We start from the raw sequence: 24,163 nt of genomic DNA on the forward strand, positions 1-24,163 counted from the left end.
TGGTCACACTTCTAATAAGCCTTGTTGAAGAGCTCCACTGAGCGAATGCATTCCTCTACCTTCTTTACATTTGATGTCTGTATGATGTCTGTGGTGAGGATAGGTGACATCAGTGCCCTGCCTCTGATACATATAAATACCAAAGCATGAATCGGAGTGGGTCTCTAGCAGCAGGTTCTTTCCATGACTGTGATTCCTAGGTACGGTCAATCTGGAGATCACAAAACTCCAAGCTGCACTCTTCTGTGTTATTCTTATATTTGAAGGAATATGCTATTTCAAGAAGAGCGTTTTTGTCATACATTAATATTTCTGTATCTAGACCTAGATGAAATGTCAAAAAAAACAATAAGAGTCTACAAGTAAGAAGGTATAAGTGAGCCTCCTACTGGGATGAAGTTTAAAAAGGTAAGAATTTAGTATGACGATGATTACTACTACCATTATTCTTCTTATTATTGTTAATTGTTGTTGTTGTTACACAACTCAACAAGATATTTTAGACTGTCAAACAGTTTCTTAAGGAAAAGAACACAAGTCCTGGAGCTGTGAACATTTGAAATTAGACAGGGCAAAACACCTAGGCAGACACTGAAAGAATTATCCCAAGCTGCCAGGAAGCCAGTCTGCAGGACCTACATTAACAGATCTTTTGCAGCTCTAAATCTTTGAAACAGGAGGTACAGAACAAGTTTGCTTATTCATTATAAAGTGTCACAGCAAGATAAATCCCAGACATTTATTCATAAACTGATTAATAATCTAAGCTCATTTGACAGCTAGTCTATGTTGGATATATCTCATAAGCACTTGAATCCAGATATTTTCTTTTTATTTCATGTGTGTACAGGGATTAACATAATGGGGCCTTGATTGGGCCTATATGCCTTCCTTTTACAATAATAGGGTAGAAGTTAGGGGAAAGTCTTATAAAACAGCAGGAAACAGGCAAATAGCCTGTATAAACAAACTCAAAGAACTGATTACCATTAGGGCTGTGCAAAATTTCAATGGGTGTTTTGTTTCAAAGCTGTTTGGATGCGTTTCAAGCTCAAAACAGAGAAATCAAGGTGAAACAAAAGGCTTTGAAACAACTTCGAAATGAAATGAGGGCACTTGAAACATTTCAAAAGTTTCGAAACATATCAAGTTTCAAAGCTGGGCTTGCTGCAGCTAAACAGAAACTAAGGAGAGGGAGGAGGAAGAGGAGGGAAGGACTGCTCTGATATTGCCATCTAGCTCCCTGTTTAATTCCCCAGCTCTCTGATTGCTTCCCCCAGCTCTCTAATCATTTCCCCAGCTCTTCCCCGGGGGGGGGCCGATCGTGCGGGGTTTCAGCAGGCTCCCACTGAAACTGCAGCAGCAGCAGCCTACTGAAACTCAGCGCAGAAATCCAGGGGCCTGCGCCCCCTTGGGAAGAGCTGGGGAAAGCAATAAGAAAGCTGGGGGTCAGGTCCTTGAACATTCCCCCAGTTCCCAGCTGGATTCCCCAGCTCCCCGATCTTTCCCCCAGCTCTTCCTGGGGGGGTGTGGGCCCCCACATTATGCAGGATGACAGCAGACTGTTGTTGCCAGCTGGGACTGGTGCTGGGTGCAGCCTGTGCCAAGTGCCAGGAAGACTGATGCTGGCGTTGGCCCCAGCCAGCAGCAGCAGCCTGCTGTCATGCTGCACGCAGATCCAGGGGCCTGCGCCCCCTAGAGAAAGTCTGGCTCAGCCCTGCATCCCTCCCAGGGAGCATGGGGCCCCAGGTCTGCACGTGGGAGGACAGCAGCAGCACCAGGCTTCCCGGAGCTCAGTACAGGCTGTGCCCAGTACCAGTCCCAGTTGACAGTGGCAGCCTGCTGTCATCCCACATGCAGATCCAGGGCCCCATGCCCCCCAGGACGAGTCTGACATAGCCCTGCAGCCCTCTTGTGGGGTGCAGGCCCCCAGATCTGCGTGTGCAATGACAGCAGGCTGCCGCTGCCAGCTGGGGCCAGTGCCAGCACTGGGTTCTTCCAAGCGCTCAGCTTCATAGATTTCATAGACATTAGGGCTGGAAGGGACCTCGGAAGATCATCGAGTCCAGCCCCCTGCCCAAAGGGCAGGAAGTCAGCTGGGGTCATAGGATCCCAGTAAGATAAGCATCCAGTTTCTTCTTGAAGGTGTTCAATAAAGGCGCTTGAACAACCTCCGGCGGCAGGCTGTTCCAGACCTTGGGGGCTCGGACAGTAAAGAAATTCTTCCTTATGTCCAGCCTGAAACGATCTTGTAGTAGTTTGTGACCATTCGTCCTCGTCATCCCTTGGGGCGCTCTGGTGAACAAACGTTCCCCTAGATACTGGTGATCACCCCTGATAAACTTCTGGTGGCCATCAGATCACCCCTGAGCCTGTGCTTTTCCAGGCTAAAGAGCCCCAGGGCTCTCAGCCTGTCATCGTAGGGTCTGCTTCCCTGACCCCTGATCATGCGCGTGGCTCTTCTCTGGACTCTCTCAAGCTTCTCCACATCCTTTTTGAATTGTGGAGCCCAAAACTGGACGCAGTACTCCAGCTGCGGCCTCACTAAGGCCGAGTACAGGGGGAAAATGACGTCCCGGGATTTGCTTGAGAAGCATCTATGGATGCAAGCCAGCGTTTTGGTCGCTTTACTAGCCGCAGCATCGCATTGCAGGCTCACGTTCATCTTGTGGTCAATGATGACCCCCAAGTCTCTTTCTTCCATAGTGCTAACCAACATAGCACTGCCGAGCCTATAAGGATGCTGCGGGTTTTTCTTCCCAAGGTGGAGAACCTTGCATTTATCGGCGTTGAACACCATCAGATTCTCATCCGCCCACTTGCTGAGCCTGTCCAGGTCAGCCTGGATCACCCGCCTGTCTTCTGGCGTGGATGCTTTGCCCCAAAGTTTGGTGTCATCGGCGAACTTGGCCAGCCCGCTTCTGACTCCAGTGTCCACAACATTAATGAAGATGTTGAACAGTATGGGTCCAAGGACAGAGCCCTGGGGGACCCCACTGGTCACAGGACACCACGATGAGTGACTTCCATCAATTACTACCCTCTGGGTCCGACCCCGGAGCCAATTTTCCAGCCAGTGGATCGTGGGGGACCCAAGGCGACAATTGGCCAGTTTCTCCAAGAGACGATCATGGGACACCAGATCGAAGGCTTTTTTGAAGTCAAGATATATGACATCAATCTCATCTCCCTTGTCCAGGTGATAGGTCACCTGGTCGTAGAAGGAAATGAGATTGGTCAAGCAAGACCTACCCGCAACAAACCCGTGCTGGCTATCCCTTAAGATGTTGGCGTCGGCCAGTCCATTAAGGATGGCCTCCTTAATAAACTTTTCTAAGATCTTCCCCGGGATAGAAGTCAGGCTGATGGGCCTATAGTTAGCCGGATCCACTTTCCTCCCTTTCTTGAAGATAGGCACCACGTTGGCCTTCTTCCAGTCTTCGGGCACTACACCAGAGCGCCAAGAGTTTTCAAAGATCCGCGCTAGAGGCTGGGCTATGATGCTCGCCAGCTCCTTGAGTACCCTGGGGTGAAGATTGTCAGGGCCGGCTGACTTGAAGGTATCCAGCTTCTCAAGATGTTCCTTCACAAAGCCAGCATTAATGGAGGGCAGGGGATCACCCTCACCCGGACTTCCCGGCCCTGTAGCGGGCATGGGCGTCCCATGGGGCTGATGAAAGACTGACGCAAAGTACCTATTTAATAGGTTGGCTTTTTCCTGGGCGTCAGTTGTCAGTTGCCCCATCTGGTTCAGCAGGGGTCCAACGTTGCCCCTGCTTTTCCTCCGGCTCCCCACATATCTGAAAAAGGACTTTTTATTGTCCTTGATGCTCAAAGCTAGCTGGAGTTCAGTTGCAGCCTTGGCTTTCCTGGTCTGCTCCCTACAGGACCAGACCAGTGCAGAATAATCCTCCTTGGAGGTGACTCCCATCCTCCATCCTTTGTAGGCCTTTCTTTTTAGCCTCAGGAGGTCTGCTAGGTCCCTGGAGAGCCAGGGGGGCTGCTGTGCCCTCTTGCTGCCTTTCCTCCGAGATGGAATAGACTTAGTTTGTGCATTGAGGATTGCTCCCTTGAGGAGCAACCACTCTTCTTGAACTCCCCTCTCCCTGCGGTCACAGTCCCTTAGGGCCTCACTGACAAGCCTCCTGAGCTTGTCAAAGTCGGCTTTCCTGAAGTCAAGGACTTGCGTGTTGCTGACCGACTTGCCAGCTTTTCGGCGGATGGTGAAGGTGATTAGCTCGTGGTCGCTGTCACCCAGCTTCCCATCGATCACTAGGTCGCCGACTAGGTCCTCCCCAGTAGCCAGCACCAGGTCGAGCAGCGCTTTGCCTCTCGTTGGCCCATAGACTTCTTGAGTCAGGTAGAGGTCATCCACGCACGAGAGGAAGCTTTGCGACCGCTCAGATTTTGCTGAGCAAACCTCCCACGAGATGTCTGGGTAATTGAAGTCACCCATGACAACCATGGTCCTGGAGCAAGCTGCCTCAGCCAGTTCCTGGGCAAACTCCTGGTCTAGCTCAGGACTTTGAGTGGGAGGTCTGTAATAGACTCCCACCATTGTGTCCCCTGTGCCGTGTTCCCCATGGATTTTAACCCAGAGGGTCTCCAGCCGTCCACCCTGGTCGCCAATATCGGCTTGCAGGGACGCGTAGCTTTCCTTAACATAGAGAGCTACACCCCCGCCCCTTTTCTCTACACGATCCCTCCTGTACAGGGTATAGCCATCTATCCCTGTGGTCCAGTCATGGGTGGAGTCCCACCAGGTCTCCGTGATCCCTATGACATCGTAATTGTTTGCACTGAGCAGGAGGATGAGCTCCTCCTGCTTATTCCCCAAGCTCCTGGCATTTGTGTACAGGCAGGCAAGTGCCCCCTGGGGGGCTCCTTCCTTGCCCACAGATTTTACCAGGGCTGGGGCTGGGGCGGGCTCCCTTGAGTGCCATGATCCGCTGGCTTTGCAAAATTTGCTCAGCGGGCCAGCAGTGGCGGTCGTGCCCCCGTCCCCCAGCAGGCTTAGTTTAAAGCCCGGTGGAGCAGGTCAGCCAGTCTGGCTGAGAAGAGCCTCCTCCCTAGGGGAGAGAGGTGGAGACCATCTCTTCCCAGCAGCTCGCTGCCTCTCTCGCCAAAGAGCGGGCTGTGGTCATGAAAGCCAAAGCCTTCCTGACGACACCAGCGCTGCAGTCTTTGGTTGACCACATAGATCCTCCTGTCCCTTCTCAGCCCATAGCCTGACTGGGAGGATCGACGAGAACACCACCTGTGCCCCCAGACCCTTAAGCCCCGCTCCCAAATCCCTGTAGCACCTCATGACCTGGCTGGGAGTGCTCCGAGCCGTGTCATTGGTGCCCACACGAATAAGGAGCATGGGATAGCGGTCTGTGGGTTTGAGGAGCTTGGGGATCCTCTCCGCAATGTCCCGGATGCGGGCCCCTGGGAAGCAGCAGACTTGCCGGGCTAAGGGGTCAGGGTGGCAGATTGGCCCCTCCGTCCCCCTCAGGAGGGAGTCTCCCACAACAAACACCTTACGTTTTGTCTTGGGGAGAGCAGGGGCGGGAGTTGCAGTTGGGCCCATGTTGCCTGTGGGGGCCGGCAACTCAGCAGGCTCTGCTGGGGCAGCAAGAGGTGCATACCTGTTGCTCAGTTCTGGCGGGGGTGGGGCCTTGGTGCGGCGGGCCTTAGGGCCCTTGACCACCTTGGTCCATGCCCCTGGCTGGACACAGCAGGAGGTCCCAGAGTCCTCCTCTGGCCTGGAGGGAGACTGTGATCTACCCTCTGCCTCCCGGGGGAGAAGGGCCTGGCAGTAGGAGTCTATCTCCTGCTCACAGTCCCTGATGGCACGCAGTCTGTGGACTGTGGCCTGGAGCTCCTCCAGCTGGCGTGCCAGAGACCCCAAAAGGGAGCAGACCCCACAAGGGGAGGTCAAAGGGGAGCTTGGGCAGACTCAGGTGCTAGCGCTGGCCCCAGCCGGCAGTGGCAGCCTGCTGTCATCCTGCATGCAGATCCGGGGGCCCGCACCCACCGGGAAGAGTCATGCACAGCCCCACAGCCCTCCCAGGGGGTGCAGGCCCCCAGAGCTGCATGTGGGATGACAGCAGGGTGCTGCAAATGATACAAGTTTTGTTTGTCAGCAGTTTGGGTGCAGTTTCCCAGAAACCCCTGCACCTATCTCCCTGAAACTTGGCCGGCTTCATGCACGCAGAAGGGGCTACCATGCCCACACTTTTCATCCAAATCAGGCTAGAAATGACAAAGTTATAGGCATTTTCATGATTCCCCATTATAGCCTATGGACAAAACGTGTCAAAACAGAGAAACATTTTCAACAAAACGAACACAACAGTGCTTTGAAACAAAACGACAAAATGAAACATTGTCCCTTCGAAACAGAAGTCGAAACAAAATGGTGCTGATTCACACAGCCCTAATTCCCATGTCTAATTTTCATGGACTTTCTGCACTATGAACCTGACTCAAAACCTACTGCAATGACAAGCCTCCCACAGACTTTTGTGGGCTTTGGGTCAGGCCCTAAGGTACAATATTACATGTCCTGTAATTTGTAAGTATGATACCACATTCCTTTATATTCATGGATTCACCATTCATAACACACCTTAGCTCAATATACCCCTAAGCTCATGATAACAACTGCACTGGAGGCATTTCTACATGCTAAGCAGTTACAGACTTTGTATAATTAGCTCTGCAGAAACTTATGAATGAGCTGCCCTTTCTTATGCCAAACTAAACGATAAAGTCCTTTTCTAAATATATCTTTCTTAAAATTCAACTTGCAAATCACTATCATTTTGCAAAAAATAAATTGTGCTTATTGGTCTCCAGCTGAATATAAAGTGCTCTCTCCAAATATAACCTATCTTGACACTATCAGGGTTCATATGTCTATGGAAGTTTTTAAGAGTTAAAACCATGTGCATGAGCAGACGCAAGACACAAAGTACTAGTAAAAAACAGCCTGTAACTTTCACACGTCTTTGATGGTCACTCTTACAGCCCTGAAGATGATTTTCTGGTTAGTCAACTTTAAATTTCCCTATTGTATTTCAAGTACCTGTAAAAAGTAGCATTCATATGGACAACATAAACATGTGCTCTGAGTTACTAAACATGAAATAATGATTTCACGTTCCCACAATCTGATTATTATTAGTGTGTTGTCGCATTAGTGCATAAAAAAATACAAAGCAGGAGAGCTGTGCCAGAGAGAAACAGCTCCATGGACCAAAAAGGCACAAGCTGGCACCAAACAGAACAACATAAGGCAATAAAATGCAGAAATTGGGTGGTGGGTAGTCATTATAATTGAAATTTGCCACAATACAACTGGATTTAAGGAGAATGAGGGAGCTTCCTGTACTTAACTGGAAGGCGCTGTGGCTATGGGAAGATAACATGAAGTGGACGTGTCTACATGAGACACCAACTGCGCAGTTGTAACTGTAGAGTCATTAAATACTTGCAGACACAAGCACTAAATGAGTGCGCAGTAACCCAGGGTTACTGTGCATTAGTGTCCCTGAACAGCTCTTTGGTGACAATAACCGCACAGTAGCTCGTTACTACTGTGCATTAGCGTCATGTCACACTTCATGCCATGCACTGCTACTGCACGATAATAACAAGTTACTATGCAGCCAGCATCTCGTGTACATGTTGCTAGTCAGAAGGGAATAATGGACACAGAGTGCCTACAGGTGTTCAGGAGAACTGCCCTAACTCATGGCCCTTTATATAAAGTGCCATGAATTACTCCCCACCCCCACACAACAGATATTCGTTTGCTGAGTCAAGAGCAAGGGCTGAAGCCTAACTTCATTGACCCTAGCTAGCAGGCAGGGGCACCCCAGCAGCCTCCAAGGAAGCTGCCAAACTGCCCCTCCCCGACCCAGCTCTGGGGCTATCAGCAGGGGAGGAAGGGGATAGTAGTCAATACAGAGCAAAGATGGGCCTGAAACCAAACAAAAATCAAAACAATTCTGAAATCTGAGGAACCTGGGATCTGGTTTTTACTGATCAAGAACAGGAAGTCAGAGCCATGCCAGCCTCACTTTAGGAAGCGTGGATCGATGCTTTTGGAGTTTTTAAACTCTGAAAGGAGGGCCATTTTTAATTCAGTGTTTTGACTGTACCTCAAATCTGAGCACTTTCAATGCTGTTTGACTCAAGTTTGACAGAAGCTGGATTTTTGTTGTTTTTCTTTTCCACTTACATATGAAAGGGACAAAACACATCAGCCAGAAAGAAATTTTAGCAAGTCTTGCCTTAAATAACAGGGAGCTTTCCAAAGCCCTTTCTTCCTAGAACCTGTTTTTAAAAAAAAATCTACGTATAAAACCACTTTACCCTGGAATGTTTCTCTCATTTATGTTGAGGGTCTCATGTAGTCAGACGGCCTTCCTACTGTTGGCATTGAGCTGGTGCATGATCAGTTACAAAAGTTAGACATTTATAAAAGTCAGCAGGACTGAATGAACTTCATCCAAGAGTGCTGAAGGAGCTGGCTGAAGTCATTGCGGGACCTCTGGCGAAGCTCTTCCAAAACTCATGGTGCTCAGGGGAGGTCCCTGAAGACTGGGAGAGGTCCAATGTTGTGCCTATGTTTAAGAAAGGGAGGAGAGAGGACCTGGGCAACTATAGGCTAATTAGCCTAACTTCTATCCCAGGAAAAATCCTGACAAAATTCATCAAGGAGTCAATGTGCGGTAGGCTTACAGAAGGTAAGATTCTGAATGACAGGCAGCATGGCTTGTCACGAGCAGGTTTTGTCTTACCAATCTCATCTCCTTCTACAACCAGGTAACTGGCCACCTAGTTAAGAAAGAGGAAGTTGACATTGTATACCTAGACTTTCAAAAGGCCTTTGATCTGGTATCCCATTATGTTCTTATGGGAAAATTGGAGGATTGCAGGCTTAACGGCTGAACTGTTAGGTGGATAGGAAGCTGGCTGCAGGGTAGGACCCAGAGAGTACTAATGAATGGATCTGTGTTGTCCTGGTGAGAAGTGGCCAGTGGTGTCCCTCAGGGGTCCATGTTTGTTCCAGTGCTTCAACATCTTTATCCATGATTTGGATGTGGGGGTAAAGAGCTCATGTGCCAAGTTCACGGACAACACCAAGGTATGGGGGAGTGTGGTCATGCTTGAAGATAGGCTGTGGATACAAGCAGACCTGGACAGGCTGGCAAGTTGGGTGGATTGGAACCAGGTGAAGTTCAACACTGAGAATCATAAAGTGCTCCATCTAGGGATGAGCAATCCCCAACTTACTTACAGACTCGGTGGCGCAAAACTGACTAGCATCGCAACTAAAAGGGGCCTAGCTGGAGTGCTGCATCCAGTTCTGGGCACTGTACTTCAACAAGGATGTGGAAAAGCTTGAGAGAATCCAGAGAAGAGCCACCCATATGATCAGAGACTTGCAAGGCAAGCCATACAGGGAAAGGCTGAGGTATTTGGGTCTCTTCAGTCTAAGAAAGAGAAGGCTGAGAGGGGACTGGGTAGAAGTTTACCGCTACATCAGGAGAATACATCAAGGGCTCACCTTGGAGGTACTAAAGTTAATGCACAGTAGAAAAAACACATTAATGCACATGTAGATACACCCATTTTTTAATACAAGAAGTCATACCAGAAGCCAGTGGTGTAACTGCTGGTGAGGGGGGTGGAGGCAAAAGGGGTAACCGCCTCAGGTGCCAACTTGAAAGGAGGTGGAAAAAGCAGCTGCTGAAACACATTCATAATTGTGAACTAGAAGTCGAAGTCACTGCTTCCACTTTGCGCCAGGCGCCCGGCCATGTGCCTACGCTGCTGGGAACACAGGCAAAATTCTACGATTAAATGGAAAATTCACTTCTTCCATTATTGACAGCCTAAGAAGCTAGCCTTTTCCTGCTCCTTACAGCCTCACTCACACACGCTCTTTCCATACGGTGGAAACAGGGCAGCCAACCTAGACCAAATACCACTTCTGAGAACAAAATATGTCTTTCTAGTATAGAATGCATTGTGTAAACATTTATGTAATGACTGGTTAGTGCAGCACATAAGCAGAACCAGGAATTCCAAAACATAAGTCTTATTTTTATTACTACTTTACTATTTGCCATGCCAAGCTTGGGCACTTTAAATTATGAAGGCTACTATCAGACATTACTTTATCAGTGTTCCACATAACTGCTTAACTGAGGCACTCCAGTAAGTATGTCTAAAATGTGTGCTATGCCTTAAAACAGCAAACTTCCGTTACAATTCTGAACCAGCCATTTCATTTAACAAAGCATTCTCCACTCTTTCAAAACACTTTCCATGGGCTTAATGGCTGCAGAACATGCAGTCCAGGCTGCAATAAAGTTGAAACTGCTCGTCCTAAATGTAATTCAGGACAGCTACTTCTAAGGCTGACATATCTGCAGGACCCTCCATTGTACAATGTGGTACAAAATACGACCCTCCATCTTTTGACAGGAGGTTTAAGTATTACACTGGGGACTTGATTCAGCAAGCACTACTGAACCCTCTAAAAGTGAGAAAAGTCAGGTATTCAAGCAACTCAATGAATGACTTGCCAAAAACAGCACACATTCTGGGCTTTTTTATATTTGCTTTTACATACCCAGACTTCTGATAATATACATACATATCCAGCCCATTCCTTCTTAGGAAGGTGCCAGACAGGGAAAGCAACCCAGAAAAAGAAGAGGCCATTTTTAGCACTTTGCTACAGTCAGCAAGACCATATTATTTTATGTCATTTTCATTTAATAGATCAGAACAATTTGGCTAGTACCTTGGAAAAACTGGTGGTCATAAGCTCACTAAACTTCCTTTTAAACCATGTTTTATAGCAAAACTGTCACCAATGGGAACTCACTTGACCTATCTTACTTGATCAAAGTGGGGGGCACATTTGGAAGTATGGGCAATTGTTCAATATCTTTTAAAAGACTGAATGCCTTAACTACAATTTCACCAAAATTCCTAGGACTGAAAGGCCATCTAGTAAGCCTTTGGGCTAGGGACATAACTTACACATAAACCGGTTTAAGTGATCAGAAACTGGTTTAAAATAAACCTGGTTGAATGTAGTATCAGATTTAACTGATTTGGGTCAAACTGGTTTATGAAACTTCTGCCCCAGACCCCTTCCTGGTTCAAGTTAAATCAGAGTCCCCCAGCATCCCAGCATTTTCCAGCCTTGGGTTGTGCTGTGCTGTCTGCTCCAGAGAGCAGGGCTGGCGCGCACCTCTGCTCCCTAGCTGGAGCAGTGAGGACTGGCTCACTGGCCTCACTGGCTGGTTCACTGTGTCCTCTCCTCCCCCAACCCCTCCAAACCCCTCCTGGGGTCTGGGGCCAGGGAGGAGAGTTAAACTTCCCTTCCCCTGAGTACAGAGCTGCCCTGCTCTGCTTATGTAGTGCTGGCTGTGACTATAGACTACAAATCCCAAAGGGACCTGGAAACAGGAAGAGGAAGCGATAAGCAACCCTGCAGAGTTCTGCTGCCATGATTCTGGACTGCAAATCCTAGATTCTGCTGCTGTGATTCTGGACTGCAAATCCCAGAGACCTTGGGGGCACCAGGAAGAGGATGTAAACACACAGCCCATGTTGGCTACATGCCACAGGGCCATGCTTTAGCACCGCCCCCCCCAAGCATGTGGCTGCATTCCCTGGATCAAAAGTGAATGTCTGTTCATTTGCTTATTGATTCAATCTCTGCAGCTTAAACTAACCTGCAAAGACTGAATCAATTCGGCCTCGGGCTTTGTGACTATCTGTACTTAGCCCTAATGAGTGAACTTTTTCACTTAAAAGAGATGGCAGAGTTGCCATTCTGCTTAAGAGCTAGGGCTGGAGCATGGTGTCTTACTATAATCAGAGTAAAAATGTATTCTGATGGTTCTATTCTCAACACTTTTGTTTCAAGCAGAACTGCAGAGCTCTCAATCCACACCATACACACTGAACTGTTCAGCCTAACAGGTTTTTCTTTGTCTTTTCTTTTTGAGAGACAACTATATTCTTATGATTGCCTTATATTTGTCTTTATTTTGCTGTATGATTTCTCAAATGTTTTGGCTAGGAAATGGTGAGAGGTGGAGGAGGGTAGGGGGAGGTGGGAAGGAGACAGTACTATATAAATAAAATACATCACTATCATTGTACTCCTCCAATTCTATCTACTATCCAGACAGACAAAGTTTATTTGGAAATAGGAAAGCTTAAGGCTGACTGAGTGCAGAAGATAATGGTATGAGGATCAAAAGAAAAACCTGATCTAATGAAGAAAAGGCTGCACTGGTATGAAGTTAGACGTGGTAGCCCATTTGCTCTTTGTGAAAATGCCATCTGGAACTTTAAGACAACTCGCCAAACTAAACACCTTCAGTTTGACAGGTTTGCGTGGTTAATAGCAACAGGATCAGAGCTTGCATCTCCTAGCTCTCTATATGCTTGTCTCATTGGCCCTGGTGTTAAACTAGAGGTACTCTAAAAGCTTATAGGAAAAAGGGTGAGAGGGGACACATTGAAAATGAATTTAACAGACATTTTTTTAACCCAGGAATCAGAGTGCTGGTAGTCTCAGTACCATAACATGAATTAAATTAGGAAGAGTTGCTGCTTGGCTTTAGGCCCACAGGAGTTGATTCTACTTTTAACAAAGCAACCCCAAGTGTTTGATCTTAGAGCAAAACAAAAATTAACTCCTTCCCCCGAAACAAACAAACAAACCCAAACCCACACAAAAGCTACTATGTGGAGTCCTGCAACATACTCTTAGGGCTGTATGCGCACCTCACAAATGCTCCTCTTTGTGTGTCAAACTCATTCCCACCTCACACATTTTGTATCACCTTGTGTTTGTTTTTGTGAATTATTTACATCAGAAATGCTGAATCAAGACGTTGAGGAAACCTGCTATATTTGTCAGAGAGAAAAACCACACAGATCAAAGCTTAAAGCACAATTTGCCCCTGGCCTCCATTTCTGAAGTTTTCACCTTGTAAGGCTCATACATCAGTTCTGTCCACAGATTTCCATGATTTAAGGAAGCCTCTGCAGTCCTTGTTTTGCTCATCTCATTTTCAACCGCCTTTTCAGTTCCTGAAGCAGACAGCACTAGTGAGAGCTGCCTTGAAACTACAATCTAGTAAAACAAAGAGAACTCCAAGTCATCCCAATTTGAAGTGAAGGTTAGCCAGCTCAGAAGCTAATGGATAGCTGACAAGATCCGCTCCCATCTTTATGCACAAATAAAATTAAGTGGGTCTTTTTTATTGCAACTGATTGCAGTAAACTTGATTTAGGTTGTTCTGTTATTTAAAGAGCGGCTGAGAGAATCCGTTGCAGCTAAATGAAAGACTATGTCTCCTTGGGTTACAAGACACTGTCTCTACTTCTGACATGTCAACAGGGAAAGGAGCCAAGAGCAATCCTGGTAACGTGCTGCTTTATCTTCTCCCCCTTGACCTCCATGCCATCAGATGCCTCTGAAACCTTTATCAGTGTCTATAACTAGGAACACCAATGCTGATTAACAACCAGGAACATAAAACTCATTCAGAAAAAAACACAGAGCAGCAACATCATCAATTTCTCAGAGACCACTGAACATCTTTACCAATACATACAGGACAAAACCAGGGCACTTTGCAGGCTGGGACTGAGCCTGTAACAGATGTGAATGAGCACATTATTCTCAATAGAATAGTATTTTTAGTAGAAGGGCTTATTGGTCCACATTCATTTTTAACTAGCACACCAGTGACATCCACCTCTCCTCTTGGATGCATGCCCAGCATACAAAAGTGGAAAATTCCCTTATGAAAGAGAACTTAACTGATACTCCCTTCATGCTATCACCACCCAAACTATCAGCATTTACCAACGCGTTGCTAAGTACCACTGGCGTCATTGTGGGTGCAGGGAAACAGATTGCCAACGGTGCTGCACAGAGGCAGCAGTCCTGCCAAGCTGTGAAGAAAAAAAGATGCTGAACGGTAACAAAACTGGTCCCTGAGCAGTGGAGAGTCCCAAACTTAGTTCAGCTGAGCACCATGCCCAAAAGGCATCCAACGGAATAGCTATAATGCAGCGCTGTTGTCTACAAAGAGAAGAACTCAGCTCATGGTGGTCCATATTAGTGTACGTGGCAAGTTGCTCAAATTAAGGGAAACTGATCTCTCAAACCTAAAACCTCGGCAAACTGCATCCCTGCATCCAAAACAAGAGTAACCAGAATGCACTGTTGCATTTCCGGAGCCACATTTTATTCACAGATAATGATGCAACCCACCAAAGCATTATAAGCAATAAAAAAAAAAAAAATGAACTTGCCTTATCTACTTTGCTTGCTTGATCCAATGCACTACTTGGCCTGAAAGGCAAATCATCCAATCAGACTGACCATGAGAAGCTGGAATGGGAGTTACAACAATAGCCAAAAAATATTCTGATTGCTCAAGCAAAAACTATCTTCAATCCGAATTAGAGTATCTTAAACTTACAACCATGTTTGGAGGACAATGAAGACAGAAACAAGAGCTTCCTGTAGGAAGAGAAGAGAAGAGGCCTTGTGCCCAGCTTTCTCTGCTCTGCAGGATAAGTTTTAGAATGCTGACAACCAGTAGCAACATGTAGTGGCCCCAGACATCATGTCTGCCTATCAAAGACTTGGATTTTATCCCTGGAGAAATTACAACTTCCCAGTTCTTTGGAAGCTATATAGGCTGAGAAGAAAGCAAGAGAAAGCAATGAATAACTTAACTAGAAATTACTTTAATACATGGATTGTATACTGTAACCCATGAATACAAAGGGAAAATATCCCATAATTTACAAGAACAATGTCATACTCATGGATCACGAAGTTCTGGCAACCACAGCTGCTTCAACGACAGAACCTTGTGCTGGGATGGTAGAAGCTGGCAGCACTGCATGGAAAGTGTTAGGAAGCTAGCAGAAGAGCAGCTGAGACAGGGAAGAAGGCACCAGTAACATCACTGAAAGGGGGCATCACTGAGGCAGCAGCCTCAGATACTGCCTCTGGCAGGAGCAAGAATAGCCACTAACACAACTAATAGCTGGGTGTGCTGCTTCCTGAGTAATTGCTGCCCAGGACCTGGAGGTCCCGTTATGCCTCCAAGCACAGCCACACAGTTCGAAAGAGTCATAAGAAGGCAGTGAAGAGCCTGGGAGATGGAGACTATAGAACATGAGTAGGAGAGTGTAGGGAGGCTGTGCAGACATGAATACAGGTGTCCAGTTCTGCTGAGTCAAATAAATGCTTGCTGTTTAAGACATTATCATGATGACTCCCTTGATGGAAACAAGGAGCCATCATTCACAATGGCCTATCTTAGCTTTCTATACACACAGTAGCTGTGCTAGGAATTTTTTTCCAGCTTTCACTTTAAGCCAATATTTACCACCTACAGATCTTCCAGATGCAAAGTCTGGACTTACTGTTAAATGATTTCTATAGCACAAAAGGCAACCAAAAGGTTTCAACTTCTTCTCCCAGCCCATCAGTCTTGAGCTGTTCTCACATGTCCTTCAGAAGCACGGGAGGCAAAATAAACACCAGGAAACAGAGCTTTCAGAATAAACATTTATTTGGTGAGAAATACTTCTGATTTTTGGCAGAGAAATGTCAGAAACCTGAAGCCCTATCTATAGCATGCCTATAGAGTGCTATTGCTATTTAAAGGAAGCTTCAGCTGTCTGTAGCTCTTAAGCAAGTATAATGCCTGGGAATAAATTACTGCCGTTTCAGAAAGACATTTTTCAAACGACAGCAATTCTTGTTCTCCCTCCCTGCACCCCCCCCACCCCCCCAACACATCATCCCTATAAATATGAAATGGCCACATCCAGGGTAGTTATTTGCGAGAGTGGAAACATGCAGTCTCTGTCTCTTTGTTGGGAGCAGGGGATTTCTGTCTTGTACCCTGAAGTGGTTAGCACACAGATGCAAAAAGAGTTCAGTAACAAACACCTCTGACACTTGAAAGTGTGTGTCCAAACTTCTCCCCAAGGGCTGCACAGTTTGCCATTGTGTGAGCATATAACTGCAGTGTTTCAAACAATACTGCAATCCAGCCTAAGGATCAAGTCCCAGGGAAGACCTGATGCAATTGAGAACCAAACTAAAAAATGGTCATTAGCCTATGTTTTTCATGATCTGTTTCTACTTGAGGCTTATCCCTTCTCTTTGAGGGGCTGTAGCAGCTGCCACCAGTACACACCAGTGGAAGCCTGGGCATGCAAAGAAGGTGGCGCTTGCTCTAGGGAAAGGGTGTGCCTGGACTTCAGTGAACCTTGCCAGCTAATTCAGGAAGCAGCACTGACATCAACTCCAGGAGGAGTTGCTCATTGACCACCCCTGCCAAAGGTGAAGGTGCCAGAAAAAACAGCTTGCAGTAAGGAGGGGCGGGGTGGAGGAGTATGAATGAAATAGGACCAGGATACAAGGAGCAATAAAAAGGAAGGAGCAGGGAAGGGAAAGTTTATGCTTCCAAAAGGAAACAGAACTGCAAAACTGCAAAACACTAGCAAAACTTGGTAGTGCTAATCTTAAAATCCTTGCTCAGACTGCACTCCCACAAGGCAAACACCATCAAAGCTGAGCATTAAAAAGCCTGTCACAGCAAGGAACAAGGATGTTTACTAGCCTGCCATCTGCAGTTTGCTCTAAATAACTGCGACAGAGAGAGACCAGCTGAGGATATTTTACTTATTGACACACAGATGATTTCGGTATTTGTTTTCCAGTTCTCACAAACTGTGCCAAGGAGATCTGGCACCAGGGCAACAAATATAAAGAAATACCTTCAGCAAGGGACATGATGAGTTTATTGTTTGCTCTTGCAAGAGCATGCATGTTTCAAACCCTGTGTATAGCATTCTGAAAAGCAAAAGGGCACATTTGCAAGGCTTAGGCAAACCACATTAATTCAGCATATCTAAACCCTACTGGGAAACCATCAGTCCAGAATCTTATGTTGGAAAACACAAGCTACCACAGAAGGAGCAAACCCCCTACCTTTCTTTGTATTTATCCCTCAGAGAGAAACAACATTCCTTATTAAGGGATCTTCATGACTGCTCCCTTTCTCTCTGCAAAAGCAGGACATGGACTTAATTTGTATAAGCAAACTGCTCTACTAGCCCAGAATTTTGTTTCATTCAAATGAAGGGAAAGGAGGGAGAGAAAGGGAGGGAGAAAAATGGTACTGTTTATTAAACAAAGTTTCTAGGTGGATACATTGTCCTGGTTTTAATTCACATGTATTTTTTTTCTCTAAAATGGAACTGGTGCTGAAACGATGGATTGTAAGAAAAAGAACAACTACTGTTCATCATGAGAATGCCCAATTGGTCTCAACACACCTTGTCATAAGCATAACCCTGTTCTGGTGGCATGCACACTGGGACAAGTGGCTAGAAGTTCTGAGGTTGAGAGTTCAAGGCTGGAGCAGAAAAAATTACTTTTTTTCTGCAAGCTTTCAGGCTTAGTAGGTCTAATAAAAGGTCTCTCTCAACCAAGCATTCTAGAGTTCTGCATTTCTTTTTGTCTCAGACCAACATGGCTACCAAATACATCCCTGAGGCTATAACAGAAGCACTCATGGTAGAGGCCTGTTGGATTTGAATTAATCTGTGAATTCTGCAAAATACCCGTCACAAGGACACAAGAAAGAAAGGACCATGAGCACACATCTTTGTAACTTAAGTAAAAAGGGAACAATGATGCTCTAAAAACACCAAGGTGATGATCATATTTCCTAAACAAGTGCCAATCCCTGTTACATGTGTTCTGGTCTCTGTTAGGAAAGGCAGGGCGCTTGGTTCCTTGCCTCCAGTTCTTGCAGTACTGTCTGCTAAGATGAAACAGTGTGACAGGATACACACCCCCCCTGGTGACTTTTAAAGTGCTCTTCATCCACTACCAATAATCCCCAAAAAGCTGCTGTTCCCAGATGCCTTGACAAGACTCTTTCAAACCACAGGCCTCACCCTAGCTACTCAGGTCTTTATCACCTGACCAGGAGACCCATGAAATGTATCCAAAAGGAGACCGCCTTTGCCTTCATTCAGAAGCTTAAGATGGTACTGACTCTAATCAGACAGGGACTATACTGCACAGATACTACAACCTCTATCATGATTTGTGATCAGAGGCATAACTAGGAAGTCTGCACCCTGGGCAGTGGCAGCAGCAATGGCTGCTATTGTTGCATCTCCTCTAAGTTAGTGCTGTTGCCTTATTTGCCACCTTGCATTTTACCACTGTTCATGATTATCTCCCCAGGAGAGTTCACAGGGCTAGTCTGGATAGGGAAATCCACACAGTCCTCTGAAGAATACTCCCTTTTCCATGAAATACCCCTACCATGACATTCAGTAGAGCTGTCTAAGAAAAATCTATTACTATCCCTGCAGCTTTGCACACTAGTTCCACATTTACATGCATCTTTTCCCCATAATAGGGGTGCATGTCCTAAGCAGGAAAGCTGTTTTTTTCTGCCCAGAATAAAAGCTTTGATTCCTGCTCCAAAACTAACTGCCCAGCAACAGCAGTGGCATTTATTTTTAGACAGGTGAGGGAGTCAATTGACTTAATGGCTCATTTGTTCTTCACTCCACTGGTGTCAATGATCACAAATCCTTTTTAATGTTCTGAATGTTTCACTAGTTAGCTAACCTTTCTTCCAGCAGTTTTGCCATCTGGTAGCTACTCCTAGTCTTTCTTCTCTTATTTCACAACCTTGCATGCATTTTAGTCTGTTCCTGCTCCATGTTGCTATAACGCTGGAAAAAAATCTTTTTTCCTTTATTCTGATTTCCAAAACCAAGCTGTGAATCTGATTTCAGGGTGTTTTGTATGCAAGTAAACATGGCATTTTTCTTTCTGACTGCCATGCTGTACCCTAGATTCGTCCTTCGCAAGTGAATCCTTAGAGCTGCAAAGGAACCTTCAAAGTGTGAAGACAGGGTACCTAATACAGCCACGTCTATCTGAACATACAGAAAGCTTAAAGCAATAAGTTATACAGGCTGCTTTTATTTATTAATTAGCATTATTAAGCTTCTTATTTAAAGATATCAATACTGTTAGCTAATGTACTGTTCTGATTGTAAGTCTATCATTTCTTTCCTCCAAAAGAACCAAAAAAAAACCCAAACCCACACTCAGTTTATGCATAGGGTTGTCCTATAATTGGGCCCCCAACACTCAGACTTGATTTTTGTACTGACAAGTCTTTTTTGTATTTTGTAAATGCAATGAAAATACCAAGTCAGAATTTTTATAGCGCGGTTTTCATTTTAGTGTTTTCCAGTACATTTAACACTTTGGGGTCCTTTCCTTGGTTATTTGATCCTCCTGAGAGATTTTAAGGGCAATAAAAGTTCCAAGCCTTCATCTACAGTTGTCAACTTCAATTCAGGAGGAAAAGAAGATTTTTCTACAATTAAACCTGAAAAATTGAGGTCAACTTATAATCAGAACAATAAAGTATTTTACTGATGAGCGAAAAATATAAGCAAAGAGAAGGACAACTAAGCTCTGAGCATCTTCAAAATCTAATCTGACATCTACTTGTGTGTGGCCCTTGGGAGAGGGCTCCCACTCATTTCCTCTCTCAGTCTGACTCATGAAGCCAACAACCTAGAAAGAAGCAGCTGAACAAAGGGAAATATGTAAGCCCCAGGGAGATGGAGGGCAAGCCCCACTGAACCAGAGGCTATAATCAGACCTCACGGTCTCATGTCAGGTTCAGAACTGCAAAATTGGCAACAGCTAAATTATTTTGGGAGGATTATGGAGATTCTTCTTAATGATCATAAAACCCTGAAGCAAAATGAAGGACCGTCTGGAGAATTATTTAAGAGCCTCTGCTAAGCCTCGCCATGTCTCTCTCCTTTGTGGCATGAAACACTGCGCACTGACTCTCATTCCTCAGCTTTGCTTTAGAGTTGGCTGAAAATATCATTTTATGGGTGCCTGGATGTAAAGGGCAAACATCCAGTGGGAAATAAAGTAATTGTACTCATTTTCCTTTATAAATTAAAAATCAAATCACTTTTCTAGTTATATTCTTCAGCTCCACACATGCACATTTCTAACTACATCCAGCAGCCTTAGTTTAAGACTGTAAACTGGACTATATCAAGAGGATAGGATGACTTCAATATCATTATAATGTGCTACAATTATGAAACTCAAGCATTTCCAAACCTCCTAAGAAAAACTGGACAGTCAGGAGTGAAAATAGAAGTGTGTTGTGGCAGAAACCACTGGATTTGGGGTTCCATAGTAATAATTTTTGTTATTTAAACAGACACAATTTAGAGGATGTTCAAGTGGGCTTACTAAAATGAAATTTGTTTGCCCACTCTGGAAGAAACTGTAGCTATCTTATTAATGTGGGCAGAAGGACTCCTGCATTTTCTGAACGCCAGAATTCTGACCATTTGCTCCTAGACAAGAACATGAGTTACACTCAGACCTGACAGGGGAACATAAGAAACACAAGCCTATTGGTAGAAATTTATTTCTGCATAGACTGCCCTTCACAGCCCAGAAAGCAGTTAACACAGAAAGAGAGATGCTGAACATAAAAACATTTGTGCTGAGGAAGGGAATATTCCTTTCCTCATGGGAATATTTTCATTTATTAAAGATGGCAGGACTGATACTTTAGCTGCCTCGTTACATACACAAACGTAAGCTCTCATTCGCATGAATGGGCATTTGTGAGATAAGGAGAGGAAAGAATTTATACGAGAGCCACTTTTTAAAACAACATCCTTATCAAAATAACATATATACACTACTTTTAATACAAAGGATACAAAAAAGTGCCCAAAGTTGCTTTCTTCTCACTTGAAAATGAACAAAGTATTTAAATCAAATTGTGTGTCTGAGTGTGTATACTCCTGTATCTTATATCCTGCATGATGACCCTTCCCCCACATCATTATTTTCTTTTTAAACCACACAGTCATAAGCCCCTCATAAGCAGAATTTATACATTTACCTGAGAAGCTGAGAGCAGTGTATAATTAACTGTGTTAATCCAAATGGCATCGCTCTAATGAAAAAGAAACCCAACAATATTTTTCAGGTCTCTTCCCTCTATGCTAGAAGAAGAATTTTAAAAACTGAATTAAAAAGCATCTTGTCTAGGAGCAGAAACTCTAGTTGCTTCAACAAGAATTAAGGTGCCCAAAACTTCATAATAGCCAAGACCCCATTAAACACCGCAATGCAGAAATCCATACCAAAAAACATTATTGCAAAGGATAGTACTGCAGTTAATAACTCACAACATTCACTATGCTCTTCAACAGGGAGTCCCAGATTATCCTTTACCATGAAGATTTTTCAGAAGCTGTGAAGTCACTTGCGGGTTGACAGTGCCTCTTTTCTTTCAAATAAAGTAGGAAATACCTTCAAAGACAAGAAATGAAACTAAGCAAAACAGAAGAGGAACAAAGACAAAAATATCCATACAACTGTTTTCAAAATGATCAATCGATTTCTATAGCTTACTAGACCCAATGCATTTTGGCAATGGAGATTCTGGTATGGGAAGCACATCAGACACTGAACATTAATAGCCACTCTGGTTCTGCGACTCTTATTATCAACAAGTAAAGCCTTTAAATCTGTGATTTCACAAATGATCTGATGTTGAAGCTAATTTATAATCAAAATGGTTCTTGAATTTTGTTTTTATTTTATTACTATGATGAGACTAGATACACTATTCTGACTTGTTGTTTGGGAAAGACTTGTATAAATAAAGCCTCAGTCCTCCAAAAAGATCCACAAGTAGATTCTTATGTCCATACTGAATCACATCACAGGGGGCTATGTCAACATCTTAGGATCCAACTGCACAAGATGCTTTTGCAGGGTCAAGGAAATGATGAGAAATGACACAAATGCACAAGAAGTGAACTGTATATATTTGTGGTGCTGCAGTTGGATATCTAGTTTGCCAGTTGGATATCCTCCAGACCCACCTACAAACAATAACGCACAAAATATAGAGTGCCACAAAGCAGCAGCAGTTAAAGTGTATTAAAACCAAAAATATACATAACACCTATTCCTGTACCAATAATGAGGATTTTCCACACCTGATTTTCTTGGATAGCACTTCTTTTCTTTTTATCACTGACCCAAGCCAGGAATATTTCTTTAGAAGCCAACTGACTAACTCTTTTGACCTACCATACCCCTGAGATACATACTTGAGGGTGAGGAACTTGCATTAGTGGGTTTGGGGAATATGAAAAACATGCAATTTTAAGTGCCAAACTTGAGTTTTACTCTCGGGTCATGCCAAATACATTTTTTCTAATGTAAATTATGCAGCAAAAATACAAGTAGAAGATTGTAGGACAGATGTGCCTGTATTTGCTAATATTCCCTGGGGGGTCCAAACAGCCCATCACTCATCAACACAAATTCTTAGACTTTTTTTTTTTTTTTTTAATCAGGGTTTGGAAAAACCACTAGATTACACTAAAAAACTGAACCCCAGAAAGAATACTGAAAAATAGGTTTTGTGTCCAGGTGCCCTCTTATTTTTTTATCACCTCTTTCTAGTTTCATTTTCTGCCACAACATTGTTTGTATCTCCTTGAAATAAGCCTATGAAAACAGTTTTATGCAGTTACAGGATTCATGAACCTAGATACCACAGGACGTGGCATCCTAAAAGCACTGTAGGTAGACAGGAAGCAAAGCAGACAGTCGGACAAGATCAGCTCATGGATGAAGTACAGCTGGCAAGACAGAGGTGATACTAGTGAGCAGAGGAAAGATTCTTGAAGAGTACAGCAGTCTCTTTTGCTTGAAGATGTACATGCACAATTGTGCAGTTTAGTCTCTTGGATTCCTTGCTGGTGCTAACCTCTTGCATAGCAGAATCTGCAAATCACACTTTGGTCATCTCTGATTGGGACTGTGACCTCACTCGCTGATATCTACATCACACATTCAGCTGGATTGCAGCAGCATGGCCATGATGACTTCAGGTCTTAGGGAACTGGCCCGCTGAACAATCCTTGCAAAGCCAACGGATTACGGCACTCAAGGGAGCCCACCCCAGCCCCAGCCCTGGTAAAATCTGTGGGCAAGGAAGGAGCCCCCCAGGGGGCACTTGCCTGCCTGTACACTAATGCCAGGAGCTTGGGGAATAAGCAGGAGGAGCTCATCCTCCTGCTCAGTGCAAACAATTACGATGTCATAGGGATCACGGAGACCTGGTGGGACTCCACCCATGACTGGACCACGGGGATAGATGGCTATACCCTGTACAGGAGGGATCGTGTAGAGAAAAGGGGCGGGGGTGTAGCTCTCTATGTTAAGGAAAGCTACGCGTCCCTGCAAGCCGATATTGGCGACCAGGGTGGACGGCTGGAGACCCTCTGGGTTAAAATCCATGGGGAACACGGCACAGGGGACACAATGGTGGGAGTCTATTACAGACCTCCCACCCAAAGTCCTGAGCTAGACCAGGAGTTTGCCCAGGAACTGGCTGAGGCAGCTTGCTCCAGGACCATGGTTGTCATGGGTGACTTCAATTACCCAGACATCTCGTGGGAGGATCGCTCAGCAAAACCTGAGCGGTCGCAAAGCTTCCTCTCGTGCGTGGATGACCTCTACCTGACTCAAGAAGTCTATGGGCCAACGAGAGGCAAAGCGCTGCTCGACCTGGTGCTGGCTACTGGGGAGGACCTAGTCGGCGACCTAGTGATCGATGGGAAGCTGGGTGACAGCGACCACGAGCTGATCACCTTCACCATCCGCCGAAAAGCTGGCAAGTCAGTGAGCAACACGCAAGTCCTTGACTTCAGGAAAGCCGACTTTGACAAGCTCAGGAGGCTTGTCAGTGAGGCCCTAAGGGACTGTGACCACAGGGAGAGGGGAGTTCAAGAAGAGCGGTTGCTCCTCAAGGGAGCGATCCTCAATGCACAAACTAAGTCTATTCCATCTCGGAGGAAAGGCAGCAAGAGGGCACAGCAGCTCCCCTGGCTCTCCAGGGACCTAGCAGACCTCCTGAGGCTAAAAAGAAAGGCCTACAAAGGATGGAGGATGGGAGTCACCTCCAAGGAGGATTATTCT

The 24,163-nt window shown here is 45.3% G+C and overlaps 1 protein-coding gene across 7 annotated transcripts in view; it reads right to left on the reverse strand.

Moving 5' to 3' along the window:
* The window catches only part of ATXN1 (ataxin 1), a 287,101-nt gene that overhangs the window by 97,073 nt on the left and 165,865 nt on the right, over positions 1-24,163 (reverse strand). For all 7 annotated transcript variants that reach the window (XM_059724401.1, XM_019498486.2, XM_019498488.2 and 4 more), the window contains one exon: positions 21,352-21,475. The gene's annotated coding sequence lies outside the window, so the exon portion shown is untranslated. The remainder of the gene's footprint in view (positions 1-21,351; positions 21,476-24,163) is intronic.

This window comes from Alligator mississippiensis, chromosome 3 (genome assembly GCF_030867095.1).
Source record: "Alligator mississippiensis isolate rAllMis1 chromosome 3, rAllMis1, whole genome shotgun sequence".
NCBI lineage: Eukaryota > Metazoa > Chordata > Crocodylia > Alligatoridae > Alligator > Alligator mississippiensis.